The sequence below is a fragment of the Saimiri boliviensis genome, chromosome 1 (genome assembly GCF_048565385.1).
Source record: "Saimiri boliviensis isolate mSaiBol1 chromosome 1, mSaiBol1.pri, whole genome shotgun sequence".
In the NCBI taxonomy this organism is placed as follows: Eukaryota; Metazoa; Chordata; class Mammalia; order Primates; family Cebidae; genus Saimiri; species Saimiri boliviensis.
The window spans coordinates 65,312,511-65,326,723 of NC_133449.1; the positions used below are offsets into that span (position 1 = coordinate 65,312,511).

General features: G+C 36.6%; 1 protein-coding gene and 1 non-coding gene across 3 annotated transcripts in view; one reads left to right on the forward strand and one right to left on the reverse strand.

Annotated features, from left to right (window-relative positions):
* EXOC6B (exocyst complex component 6B) overlaps positions 1-14,213 on the forward strand; it is a 676,956-nt gene that overhangs the window by 65,162 nt on the left and 597,581 nt on the right. The gene's annotated exons all lie outside the window — the stretch shown is intronic.
* Positions 10,359-10,423, reverse strand: LOC120362258 (small nucleolar RNA SNORD78). The gene has a single exon (XR_005578214.1). It is a non-coding gene; the product is annotated as a small nucleolar RNA SNORD78 (small nucleolar RNA).

Consider the following 14,213-nt stretch of genomic DNA (forward strand, 5'->3'; position numbering starts at 1 on the left):
TAAAAACTATTTGTTGTCAAAACCTGTCTTAATTCATTTGGCAAGAAAACCTGATGTGAGTTGACTTAATATATTAATAATTTTCATATTTACCACTTTTGTGAATATTCCTGTATTTTACTGCTGAAATATGAAATTGTTGATTATGGAATGCTTCTTAAGATCTTAATGGGATGTTACATAATATGTGACAGATGAGCTGTACTTTTAAAAAAAAGTACAGAATTTTAAAAAGCTGTACAGAATTTGGTATTATAAAACATTTTGCTGCAAGGATTTTCGATTGGGGATTTTAGACCTGTAATTGATTTGCTTAGCTTTGTCTCACAGTTATTGGTATGAGACAGTTGACTAGCTTATTCTACCTTCTATCTTCTCTCTTTTTTTCCTTAGGTATATAATTTTTATGTATTATACTTGATCACTTTTAATCTGACTTAGTTTTTGTCTTAGAGTTGCAGGTAAATATATTCAGTCTTCATTGACATTCTTTTTCATTGAGGTTTTCTCTGTTATCTAATTTGGTTTGAGTTCATCCTCTAGTAGTTGCCTTAAGAAAGATTTATGTGAAAAATAATTTTTGAGTTATTGTATATTCGGAATTTTAGCTCTATGGACATTATATTCAAAGGCTAGCTTGGTTGAGATTAAAATTCTTGACTCATATTTTGTTTCCTTGAGTATCTTGTCTTCTGATATTCAATGTTGCTGTAGAGAAGTCTGATATTTGTTGGTTTTTCTTTTTCCCTAAGTGCTTATTCTTTATTATTATTATTTTTGGCTGTCTATTGATACTTCTTCCTATTTTATTTTATTTTAGTTTTGAGACAGAGTCTTGCTCTGTTGCCCAGGCTGGAGTGCAATGGTGTGATCTTGGCTTACTGCAACTTCTGCTTTCTGGGTTCAAGCGACTCTCCTGTCTCCCCTGTAGCTGGGATTACAGGTGTGCACCACCATGCCTGGCTATTTTTTTTTTTTTTTTTTTAATAGAGACAGGGTTTCGCCATGTTGGCCAGGCTGGTCTCGAACTCCTGACCTCAGGTGATCCTCCTGCCCTGGACTCCCAAAGTGCTGGGATTACAGGTATGAGCCACTGCACCTGGCCCTTCCTTTTTGAATCATTAGACATCACTCAAAAAAGTTCAGCATGCACCCTTGACTCATTAGAGTCTAATATAAATTAATATTTCTATCACTTCCTTGACACTGCTAGGAATATGTAACACTTTTTCATTTATCTTTTTGTTGTCATGAATTTTAATTTTACATGTAATTTTGTTCCCATACAACATTATCCTTATTATTTCATAGGGACACCATTCATGTATGTTTACTCTTGTTTGATTCTTCATTTCCTCCTCCATCTCTGTGCTTCATTCTGAGGTCACTTTCCTTTTGTGTGCAGAACTCCTGTTAGCATTTCTTTTATTGCAGGACTCATTTATTTTGTTTGTATGAAAATATACATAATATATACTTTACCGTTTTAACCATTTTTAAGCATACAGTTCAGTGGCATTAAGGATATTCAAATTTTTGTGTAACCAATACTGCCACCTATCTCCAGAACTTGTCTAATCCTTCCAAATAGAAACTGCACTCATTAAGCAATAACTCCTTATTTTCCCCTTCTCCTAGCCCCTGGCAAGCAATATTCAATTTTCTGTCTCTATGAATTTGAATACTGTAGGTAATTCATGTAAACAGAATTATATATTATTCATTCTTTTGTGATTGGCCTGTTTTACTTAGCAGGATGTCTTTGGGGGGTACATCCATGTTGTAGCATGTGTCGCAATTTCCTTCCCTTTTAAAGGCTGAATAATATCCTATTGTATTATTTACTACATTTTGTTTATCCATTCATCTTTTGATGGACACATGGGTTGCTTCTTCCTTTTAGCCCTTGTGTATATCTATGAACATGGGTGTATAAATATCACTTCCAGTCTTCCTTCAATTCTTTTGATTATAGACTCAGAATTGGAATTGCTGGATCATATGATACTTTGATTTTTAATTTTTTCAAGAGCAAGTGTACTCTTTTCAAAAGCAGCTGGACCACATTTTTACAATACTTGTCTTAATTTTTAAAGGTTTTGTTTGTTTGTTTGTTTGTTTGGTTTTTTTTTTTGGAGACAGGGTCTGGTCTTGATCTGTTCTTGCTCTGGCTGGAGTAGTAAAGTGGCACAATCATGGTTCACTGCAGCCTCGACCTCTTAAAGAACATTTTTTGTTAGTAAAACAGCTAAGGTAAAATTCTAGGCTGGTGGCTTATTTTTTCAGTGTTACTTTAAGTATTATTCAATTGCACTTTGACATATCTTCTCTGTTAAAAAATTAGCTCTTAGTCTTTTTGTTTTTCCCTTGAAGATAACGTAATTTTTCCTCCAGTAGCTTATAATACTTTTTTCTTTGTTTTCGGTTTTTGGCAGTTTTATTATGATGTGCATAAGTGTACTAGTCTTTATTCTTATTTTTAAAAATGAGGTGTTGCTTTATTGCTCAGGCTGGAGTACAGTGCACAGTTATAGCTCACTGCAAGTGATCCTCATGCCTCAGCCTCCCAAACAGCTGGGACTATAGGCACATGCTTCCATGCCTGGCTTTTTAATTTTAATTTTATTTTTATTTGATACAGGGTTTAGCTTTGATGCCCACGCTGGTCTTGAACTCCTGGCTTCAAGCAATATTCTTGCCTCAGCCTCCCAAGGTGCTGGGATTACAGGTGTGAACTACCATGCCTGGCCAAGTATAGTTTTGTTTACATTCATCATGCTTTGAGTTTATAGGGCTGGAAACTATGGACTGATATTTTTTGTAAGATTTTAGAAATACTTGGCTATGATGTCTTTAAATATTGTTTCTGCACCATTATACAATGATAAAATTTCTTTCAGGGGAGTTACAGATTTAAAAATATTTTCATAATATCAGTTGTTTACTTTTTTTTTTTTTTTTAAAACTTGCATTCTCCTAGGGGAATAGAGTTGAGTTTCTTAGAGGCTACATGATACGAAAATGTTATTTCAGTGGTGAGTGTTATTTATAGTTGTATGTTCTTTTATTTAATTTTTTTTCCACTTTTAATTTCTTTTTTTTCAATTTTTATTTTATTTTTTTATGGAGCCTTGCTCTGTCACCCAGGCTGGAATCTGGAGTACAGTGGCGTGATCTTAGTTTACTGCATCCTCCTCCTCCTGGGTTCCAGTGATTCTCCTGTCTCAGCCTCCCAAGTAGCTGGGATTACAGGCACATGCCACTACGCCCAGCTGATTTTTGTATTTTTAGTAGAGACAGGGTTTTTCCATTTGTTCAGGCTGGTCTCGATCTCCTGAACTCAGATAATCTGCCTGCCTTGGCCTCCCAAAGTGGTGGAATTACAAACGTGAGCCACTGCACCTGGCTCTTTTTTTTTTAAAAAAAAAAACAAAAAACAAACAAACAAGGTCTCTCTGTCACCCAGGCTGGAGTACAGTGGTCTGATCTCCACTCACTGCAACCTCCGACTCCCAGGCTTAGGTGATTCTCCCACCTTAGCCTCCTGAGTAGCTGGGACCACAGGTGCATGCCACCATGCCTAAGCTAATTTTTTTGGTATTTTTTGTAGAGATGGGGTTTTGTCATGTTGCCCAGGCTGGTCTCAAACTCTTAGCCTCAAGCAATCCACTTGCCTCAGCCTCCCTAAGTGTTGGGATTACAGGCTTGAGCCACTGTGCCTGGCCCAGTTACAGTTTTTACATGTCTAATGTCAATAAACATAACCACATATATAAAAGTTCTTGGGAAACCCAAGGGGAATATATATTTATATTTTTTTGGAGATGGGGTTTTGCTCTTGTTTTCCAGGCTGGAGTGAAATGGCATAATCAGTTCACTGCAACCTCTGCCTCCCAGGTTCGAGTGATTGTCCTTGCTGGGATTACAGCCACACTTGGCTAATTTTTTGTATTTTTAGTAGAGAAGGGGTTTCACTGTGTTGCCCAACCTGGTTCAAACTCCTGACCTCAGGTGATTCACCCGCCTTAGTCTCCCAAAGTGTTGGGATTACAGGCATGAGCCACTACACTCGGCCAGGAAACCCAATATTTTTTAAGAGCATAAAAATGGTGCCAGGCCAAAAAGTTTGAGAACTGCTGGCTGAGGGCTTTTGACTGTGTCCCATATGTTTCATTTTTTTAATATTCTTCTGCATTTTACCTCTTTTCCTTTCCTTGTTCTCTTTGTGCTTCAGTGTGGATATTTTTTCTTTTATTTATTTATTTATTTATTTATTTATTTATTTGAGACAGGGTTTCACTCTGTCATCCAAGCTGGAGGGCAGTGGCAAGATCTTGGCTCATTGCATCCCTAGCCTCCTGGGTTCAAGTGCTTCAGCCTCCCAGTAGCTGGTATTATAGACATGCATCACTATGTTTGGACAATTTTTATATTTTTGGTAGACACAGGGTTTCACCATGTTGGCCAGGCTGGTCTCCAACACCTAACTTCAAATGATCCATCTGCCTTATCCTCCCAAAGTGCTGGAATTACTGGTGTGAGCCACCATGCCCAGCCTCAATGTGGATTTTTTCAATTGACTTATTTGCTGGTAAACCATCTATAGAGTTCTGAAATTTAAAAACCCAGTTCTGGGTTTTCTCCAGTTTTATAATTAAAAAAAATTGTAAGGCTGTGGTGAAATTCTCCATCTTTTCATCTGTTTTCTTCTTTTCCTTTTTTCTTGTCATATTAATCATAGCCATTTTTAAAGTTCATATTTAATAAGTTCAATATCTAGATCATCTGTTGAATCTTGAGTTTTAGTCACGTGATCTTCTCTCAGCATGCCTGGTAATTTTGGACTGAATAGACATTTAAAAAATTGTGGAGGTTTTGGATGGTGTTTTCTTCCTTAAGTGAAGGTCCCTTCCCTCTGCCCCCATTTTTTGTTAAGGAAGATGATATGGCAATGTCCCCTTTAATCCAGTCAACAATTGAACTGGCTAAATCTAGAGTTCGGCTTCAGCTAGGCTGTGACTGTCTCTGGCTTATTATTGCCTTATGCTATAGTCTTCCAGACATTCCAAAGAGCCTGGAGTGATGATTAGGGGTCTTTCCCTTGGTAGATCTTTAATTCTATGCTTTCCTTTATACCTCAAGACTACCTAAAATTCTGTCAGCTTGTCTGAGTCTTTTTGCTTTTCTTAATCTCTCTCCTTGTATAGCTTAAGAGTTCAGCAAATGTGTTGAGAAAATAGTAAGAGTGTTATGATTTCTTCCCATTTTTCCTCTTCAGGATTCTAACCTCTTATGCCTCTAATTTAAGGTACTGGGGTTCTCCAGAACTGTCAAAAACTGATTTTTCTACCTTTTGGTGTTGGCTTTCTGCTTGTTCTTTTTATTGGGAACTTCAGCCTCTAGAATGCAGATGTGATATTTATTTTGAGGGTGAAAAAATGACTAAAGAATATTGGCTGACCCATTGTTACTGTTTCCCTCTTCTCCAGTGTTTCGTTCCCTTAATTTCTGGTTGCCTGAGCAGTTCTGTTTTTGTTTGCTTGTTTATTTGTTTGTTTTTTTGAGATGGAGTCTTGCTCTGTCTCCCAGGCTGGAGTGCAATGGCGCGATGTCAGCTCACCGCAACCTGCACCTCTCGGGTAAGCAATTCTCCCGCCTCAACCTCCTGAGTAGCTGGGATTACAGGCACCCACCATCATGCCTGGCTAATTTTTGTCTTTTAATAGAGGTGGGGTTTCACTCCTGACCTCAGTGATCCACCTGCCTCAGCCTCCCAAAGTGCTGGATTATAGGCATGAGCCACTGAGCCTGGCTGCCCGAGCAGTTCTGTAAGTCAGTCAGGAAATAACCCTTCATAAACAGGTATGCAGAAGACCTAGAGAGGTATTAGTTTATTTATTTTTATTTTAAAGTTTTTTGAGAGAGAAGGTCTTGCTCTGTTGTCCTGACTGAAGTATACAGAAGCTCACTACAGCCTTGAACTCTTGGCCTAAAGTGATCCTCCTGACTCAGCCTTCCAAGTAGCTGGGACTACAGGCATGTGCCACCATGCCCAGCTAATTAAAAGAATTTTGTTTTCCTTCCTAAATGGAAGGGACCTTATCAAATTGATTTTTTTTTTCTTTTTTTTGTAGTGATGGGGTCTCACCATGTTGCTCAGGCTGGTATTGAATTCTTGGGCTCAAGTCATCCTACCGCCTCGGCTTCCCAAAGCACTGGGATTATAGGTGCCAGAGTAAGACCCTGTCTCAAAGAAAAAAAAAAAAAAAAAAAAGAAAAAACACATTCAAATGGACTTTCTCTGGAAAACAGGAATGGAAATTCAGGAAGCTTAAACATGCTTAAGCAGTATAAACATAAGCAACCACACCTGGCTGAGAGTATCAGTTTAGATTAGAGCAAGAGAAAGGAGAGTTTCAAGAAAGAGATTTCCAGAAAAAGGGATTCCAGCCAGGAAGGAATGTTAATATTAGTATGCAATCTGGCTTAAAAGGGAAGAATATTTATATAGTTAAAATAATGCAAATGTTGTTTGTTGGTTTGCAAAGACAAAGTATTGGCTATCTATGAAAAACAATTATGATTATAGAACAGAATATATATGTTATCAACTCTATCAGTGTAAATCTCATTTCCACAGTTGGGGAAAGTAAGTAAAAGATATAAAAGGAAAGTAAGGGGGTCAGGCATGTGGCTCATGCCTGTCATCCCAGCATGTTGGGAGGCTGAGGCAGGATTGCTTGAGCCCAGGAGTTTGAGAACAACCTGCATAACAGAGTGAGACTCCATCTTTACAAAAAATTTAAAAATTAGCTGGGTGTGGTGGCACATGCCTGTAGTCTCAGCTGCTTTGGAAGCTAAGTCGGGAGGATTGCTTGAGCCTGGGAGTTCAGGGTTACACTTAGCTGTCATCACACCACTGCACTCCATCTAGCCTGGGCAACAGAGTGAGACTCTGTCTCCAAAATCAGAGAAAATAAGGGAGAGGTAGTGATTCATTTTGCATAGTTGGGAATCAAAATAATCTGTTGTTAATAATACAAGAAACAAAAGCATAACTGTATTATTTATATTACAAAAGCAATCTTTAGAAAAACTAAAAGGGTTATGTAAGTATTGAGAGGAGAGGAAAAGGAATGATATGGTATGATGAGGTAATTCTTTATCAGTTATTGTAGGAAGTAGAGAATATCTAAAATTGATACAAGGAAAATGGCAATATTGTCTTTTTATTTTATATTATTTTAATTTTTTAAGACAAGGTCTAGCTGTCTCACACATGCTGGAGTGCAGTTGTACAATCACAGCTCACTGTGGCCTTGACCTCCTGTGCTCAAGTGATCCTCCCACCTCAGCTTCCTGAGTAGGTGGGACTACAGGCATGCCACCACACCCAGCTGATTTTTGTATTTTTTGTAAACACAGGGTTTCGCCATGTTGCCCAGGCTGGTCTCAAAATCCTGGGCTCAAGCAATCTGTCTGCTTTGGCCTCTCAAACTGCTGGAGTTATAGGCTTGAACCACAGCACCCAGCCAATGTTACATTATTTGAAGATATGGGCTTAATTCTAAAAAATTAAAAATATAAACATTTATAAAAGTTCAAATTGTGCCAGGCCTGGTGGCTCATGCCTATAATCCTAGCACTTTGGGAGGCCAGGGTGGGGCAGATTGCTTGAGGTCAGGAGTTCAAGACCAGCCTGGCCAACATGGTGAAATCCTGTCAACACCAAAAAAACAAAAATTAGCCAGGCGTGGTGGCATGTGCCAGTAGTCCCAGCTACTTGGAAGGCTGAGAGAGGAGCATCATTTGAGTCTGGGACGTGAGGTTGTAGTAAGCTGAGATCATGCCACTGCAGTCCAGCCTGGGTGCTAGAGTAAGATCTGTCTCAAAAAAAAAAAAAAAAAAAAAAAAAAAAAAAAAAAAAAAAACACATTGAAATTGACTTTCTCTGGAAAACAGGAATGGGAATTCAAGAAGCTTAAACATTCTTGGGCAGGATAAACATAAGCAACAAAACAACCACCAAGGTACTATACAAAGGAATGACAACAATAGCTGTAAATACAGGAAGGGGGAAATGGAAGTATACTCAATTAATTATAAAGAAATCAGGAAAAGAGGAAATAATTTATATTAACACAATTACCTATATGACTAGGTTTAACTGTTATTTTGCTGTTTGTTTTTTGTTTGTCTCATCTTTTTTTGTCCCTTTATTTCTCATTTTATATTATTCTTATCTGAATTAGAACAACCAAATGTTTTTAAATATACCATTATTCTGCAGTCTTCCTTCAAATGATATCATACCTCTTTCTATAGAACATAAAATCCTTAAAATAGTATATTTTCATTTCATGCATTGATCTTTGAGTTATTGTTAGCTACATTTTACTTCTATATGTGTTTTGATTCCACAGTTCATTAATACCATTTTTGCTTTGAACAGTCAACAATCTTTTTAAAAAAAATAGTCAGTTCTCTTTTACAATAAATTTAAAAATGATAAAAATATTTTATATGTTCCTATATATTTACCAGTTTATTTGCTCCTTAATCTTTTGTGAAGATTCAGATTTTGAACAGATTTTGTATTTTTGTCTGAGGAACTTAATTGAACAGTTTTTATAGTGCAGGTCTGCTGACAACAAGTTTTCTAAGATGTTGCTTTGTTGATATGTTTGCTGGGTATAAAATTCTTGATTTACATTTTTTTCCTTTAGCACTTTACAGGTATCTTTCCATTGTCTTTTCCTTACATAATTTGGATGAGAAGTCTGTAGTCATTCCTCCTTTATGTTTTAAGTGTTATTTTCTTCCCTCTCTTTGCTTTTGTATTTAAGGTTTATTTTTCTTTATTAGTGTTTGTTAGCAACTCCAAGAAGCCTTTTTTGACTAGTCCATTTCTGTACTGAACACTCCTTTATTTTGCATTGCTACATCACCTAAGTGTAACATAGTTAAATGTTGTAGTTATGAACAGGTTTTTCTTTTTTTAAAATTTGAAATGAGCAGTATGTTGTTCAGGGTGGTCTTGAACTCTGGGCTCAAGAGAACCTTTGACCTCAGCCTCCTGAGTAGCTAGCTGGTATTACAGGCATGTGCCACCATGCTTAGCTCCTGAACAGTTTTATGATGACCTTTCATTATGGTTTCTTATATATTTCCTTACTCATTACAGTATGGGCTCCCTCAAAGGAAGATATTCTTTTCTTTTTGTTGTTAGTAAACTTTCAGTAAATAGATTCTAAAAGAGCCTATGGAAGGAAAATGCCCAAACCACCTAACATAGCCAATATTGTTAGATTTCTGAGAAAACAGTATCTATTTAATTTGCTGAGGTCACTTATTTTATTATTTAATAGTCAAAATTTTCTTGCCTTTTAAAAGTCTATTTCTTGTAATTTGGTACATTTTGAACATTAAAAAAAAAAGAGGCTGCCACACTTCCCCTTTAAATAAGTAATCAAGTTACTCTATAGAGTGGAGAACTAGAATGTGGTGGTGGTATTTCATAGCTTTGGGAGAGTCCCTTAAATATAACCCTGTGGACAAGTAATTTATTGGTAAGCAACTTTGTTTTTTCAATGATGATTGAGGCCATAGTAGATCATAACTTTGCTGAGTTTAGAGTTCACCTGCATAGAGTATTAGATTCTCTAAAGAAGTTATACAACCCAAACCAGATTGATCTATTGATAATGGAAGAGTAATGAAAGTGTACAGTAGGCCTTAGGTAAATATCTAACAAATTTTAATCATACGATATTTTATTATTATTATTTTTTGAGATGGAGTATTGCTCTTCACCCAGGTTGCAGTGCAGTGGCACAATCTCAACTTATTGCAACCTCCTCCTCCTGGGTTCAAAAGATTCTCCTGCCTTAGCCTCCGGAGTAGCTGGGATTATAGGTGCGTGCCACTGCGCTCAGCTAATTTTTGTATTTTTAGTGGAAATGGGGTTTCGCCATGTTGGCCAGGCTGGTCTTGAACTTCTTGACCTCGGGTGATCCACCCGCCTCAGCCTCCCAAAGTGCTAGGATAACAGGCGTGAGCCCCTGTGCCTAAGGTCAGATACCATTTTTGAGATAAATGAAATTTGCTTTCCACAGTTACCCATTATAATTTCTTAATTCCTTGTATTGAACTAATCATGCAGTTTTAGTGGTCTTTTCAGAAAGATATCTCTTAACATATTAAGTTTTGTCTTAAAATATTTGTATTGTTGATTTAGTTTTTCCTCAACTTTTGTAATTTGAGTTTTGTTATCAATTGTGTTAAATTTTATTCTGATTGCTTTAGGACTATTTTTTTCAAATTCATGTAGATCAAAGTTGTTTCAGGTCTTTTTTTTTTCCTTCAGTGTTAACTTTGTCTAAATGCTCATTTCAGGTCAGACATTTGATGAACATTATTATGTGTTTCAGGTTTTAGTCTGACCATTCATAGTATTAAAAATAAAATCAACTCAGTATTATTTATGTAGATGAACATATATGTGATTTCTTGATCTAAATAGAAAGTAAAATTATTGAATAGAGTGGACACTGAGATTGACTCCATGTAGAGATATTTGACAAAAGTGAGGTCTTACTCCAAGTCTATGACTATCACTAAACTAACGCTGTCTTGAAACCTAAAAGGTTATGTAGCAAAGCTTCCTCTATGATGTGCCAGGGCAGTTTGCTGGGAGTATGATCCAGATCATTGGTTCTGGATGCTAACATTTGGAAATGATTTTTTGGTGGAACATCTGTGACCTTGGAACTATGAATTATCTTAAAATTTCTTTTCAAGAGAAGGAGCATATGAGAAGGAGAGTAAACAAAATATTTTGTTTATAATTTGCTATAACAAGGATTTAATACAGTTTAATATTAAACAGCTCTGGAGGCCTAAAATTTATCTCACTTGGTTTTCACTGGTGTTTCTCTCTGACACATGGTGTGAATCAACTGTTCTTCCAACTTGAAAGAGCAGAGAGTTCACTGACGCAACTCCCTTGTTCTGGGAATTGTTTCCATTGTGCCTTCAAAAGGTAGAGACATGAAAAGCTTTGGCTCATGGCAAATTCTCTCCAAGTTGGACACAGTAGGGGGGCTGAATATTGGCTTAAGAAAGTGAGGTTGGTGACTTTTTCTATTTCCTGGACTTTTTTTCTAAAGAATCAATATTAACTTTTTCAAGTCTCTGTTTGACTTTTCTATGATTAACAGTCTTCCCTGTTAAAATGGGAAACCAGCAAATCTTCATTTCAATGTTGGTGCATGCCAGGTGGCTTTTTTCTTAGATTCTAGGGTTTCTGGGTTTCTATGCTTCCCCACAGTATATTTTTTCTTTTGTGAAAATCTTCCTGAACCTACTCAACAAAGGGAAACACGGAAATGGAAAGTTGAAATGGCAGTCATTGTCCCAAAAGGTCTCAAAAGACTGGAAAAATGAACCATAGATTATAGTAGTAAATTGTAGATTCAGGCTATCAACTACATGCATATAGCAATATGGAAAAACACATGGAAAAATTTTATGACTCTGAGTTCAATATATAACACGATATGACTGTCAAAACTGCATAAGCATTAATATTAGTCTGTTTATAGGCGGTAAGTAACAAGGTTAAAGGAGACGGACTTAATTTTTCTAGTTTGATCATGCTTGATTTAAAAATTGCTAATATTTATACAGTGGTTTTTGTGTGCCAGGTACTGTTCAGAATTCCTACATTATCTCATTTAATCTTCACACAGCGATTATGTGAAGTGGTTCCTACCATTATCAGCATTTTGCTGATGTGGAAACTGAAGTGTACAGAGGTTTAATAAATTTGCCCAAGATCACACAACTATGAAGTAGCAGAACCAAGGCTCGAATCCTGGCTATGAAGCTTGTGTTCTTGCCCACTGTGTTATACTGCCTTTGTTGTTACACTTAAAGAAGAGTGACTGCTGGAACATATCCAGAGGGTAAAGACCATAATTGGAAGGCTGTTTATATGTAGAATAGTTAAATAGTTGAGATTGTTTAGTCTGGAGAAGGAAGAGAAGGGATCAAGGGCTTGTTCTCTCTGTCCTTTGAGGGAAAAAAATAAGATAAATGGTGAAAATTATAGAAAGGTAAGTTTTAGTTTTGTGTAAGAACTTTGCAACAGCTGTTGAAATGGGATTGGTTGCCTTATAGGGAACTTCTTTTTGCTAGAGATATTCTAGCAGAACCTGGACTAGTATTTATGGACATAGCTGGAAAAGTTATTATGTTTATGAAATTGGACTGGATCATCTCTGAGGTTCCTTTTTTCCCTGTACACTTCATTTTTAAAGAGAGGTTATTAAAATGGGCTAGTCTATACTGTCCTCAAACAAATGCTTCTAGAAAAAACACATAAAATTGTTTCCTAACGGAAGCACCTATGCTGTGAGAGGAGGGACCAAATTTATATTTGTGTAAAAATAATTTTTTTTTTGTAAATAGCTTTATGATGTTTGTAGGGGTTTTTTTCCATGTCTTGTTAGTGGACTAGGAAGCAAAAGAAAGTGGCTTACTTTTCCAGTTGACAAATAAGTTACATGGTAATAGATCAGAGGTTCCATCATAATAACCATTGAAGCTACTGTCTTCTTTCCCCTTCCCATTTGAGGGATAATAAGAGAACATTAACTGATGGGTTCTGTAGTTGCAGTGGAAGGGATCTAGGAATCTGTTTAATCAATTCTCAAAAAAGAATTTTAAGATATCAAATGTATGTACTTTTTATTTGAGACAGAGTCTCACTTCCTCTGTCACCTAGGCTGGAGTGCAATGGTGCAAATGGCCCACTGCAGCCTCGACCTGCAAGGTTCAAGTGATCGTCCTTCCTCAGCCTCCTGAACAGCTGGAACCACAGGCACACACCACCATGCTCAGCTAATTCTTACAATTTTTGTAGATTGGGGTATTGCCTGGGCTGGTTGCGAACTCCTTGGCTCAAGCAGTCTTCCTGCCTCGACCTCCCAAAGTGCTGGGATTACAAGCAAGAGCCACCGTGCCTGACCCATATGTATGTTTTAAAACAATGTTGATATCCTGATTAATTCCTAGAGGAAGTTAGAATATGGAAAAGAAACTGAATTAAAAAAAATTCTGACCAATAGTGATTGCTTCCTGGGTTTGTGAGAGATCGATCCTGAGAAGTTTTCATTTCATTTGTCAACCTGAAAAAGGAACTCAGAGAGATAGGCTGTCTAGAACAAAATATTTTATTTGGTACTAGCAAAGGTTTGCAACGTAGGGTGTACATGCTTTGAAAATCATAGGCTCAGGTGAGGAAAACTGGGACAAACTGGAAGTTTTTAAAGACAAAGAGAAGTTTACACAAACTGCTTTGAAACAAAGCACATTGGTCTCAGGGACTCATTGTGGGAGTTGGCACTAATTCATTTGAGGAGATAGTTGTTGCTAGGCAACTATCCATGTCTGAGTGTCTTATCTGAAATACTGTAGACCAGAGGAAATTCTTGTGATAATCTCTGTTTGCTCTGTTTATAAGGTGCTAACAAGATGTGCAGGTATTTCGGGAATACAAGGGAAAGAGTTTGTTTATGGCCTTCCCTGACTCCATTTTGGTTAAAGTTTTGACATAAGTGACTCCCTTTTGTTTTTGTTAACTGCCACATTATTTTTAAAAAACATTTATTTTATTTTAGGTTATTGAAAATTAGACTTCTGGTTACACTGAATTTTTGTTGTTTGGTTTTCATTTTAAGTAATATTTTATTGAGCATCTGCTATGAACCAGGTACTATTCTAGATTCTTAAATGCATTTCATTTTTTTAGTCGGAAAAGCAATACATGTTTATTTAAGTAATAGATAAGTAATACAGAAATAGAAAAAATTCAGAATTGCATCATCTAAACATTGTCTTAGTTTTTTGGTTTTCTTTCTGTCCTTGATTGTGTTTTCTATAGAATTGAATTAAAATATTTAGACATATTTATCTTTATATTGAATGTGTATATAGTTTTACATCTGTTTTTTCACCTCATCTTCCTTCTCTTGCTCTCCTCTTCCTCTTCCTTTTACTCATCTTCCTTTTCCTCTCCCTCATCCTTTTCCTTCCATTTTATTATCCTTTATATAATTTTGGGAACCTGGGAAAGGTACATGCTTCTGTGTACTGGCAATGTGAGAAAGGTTGCTTCATGTGCAAAATGATGATGATCATAACTATGCCCT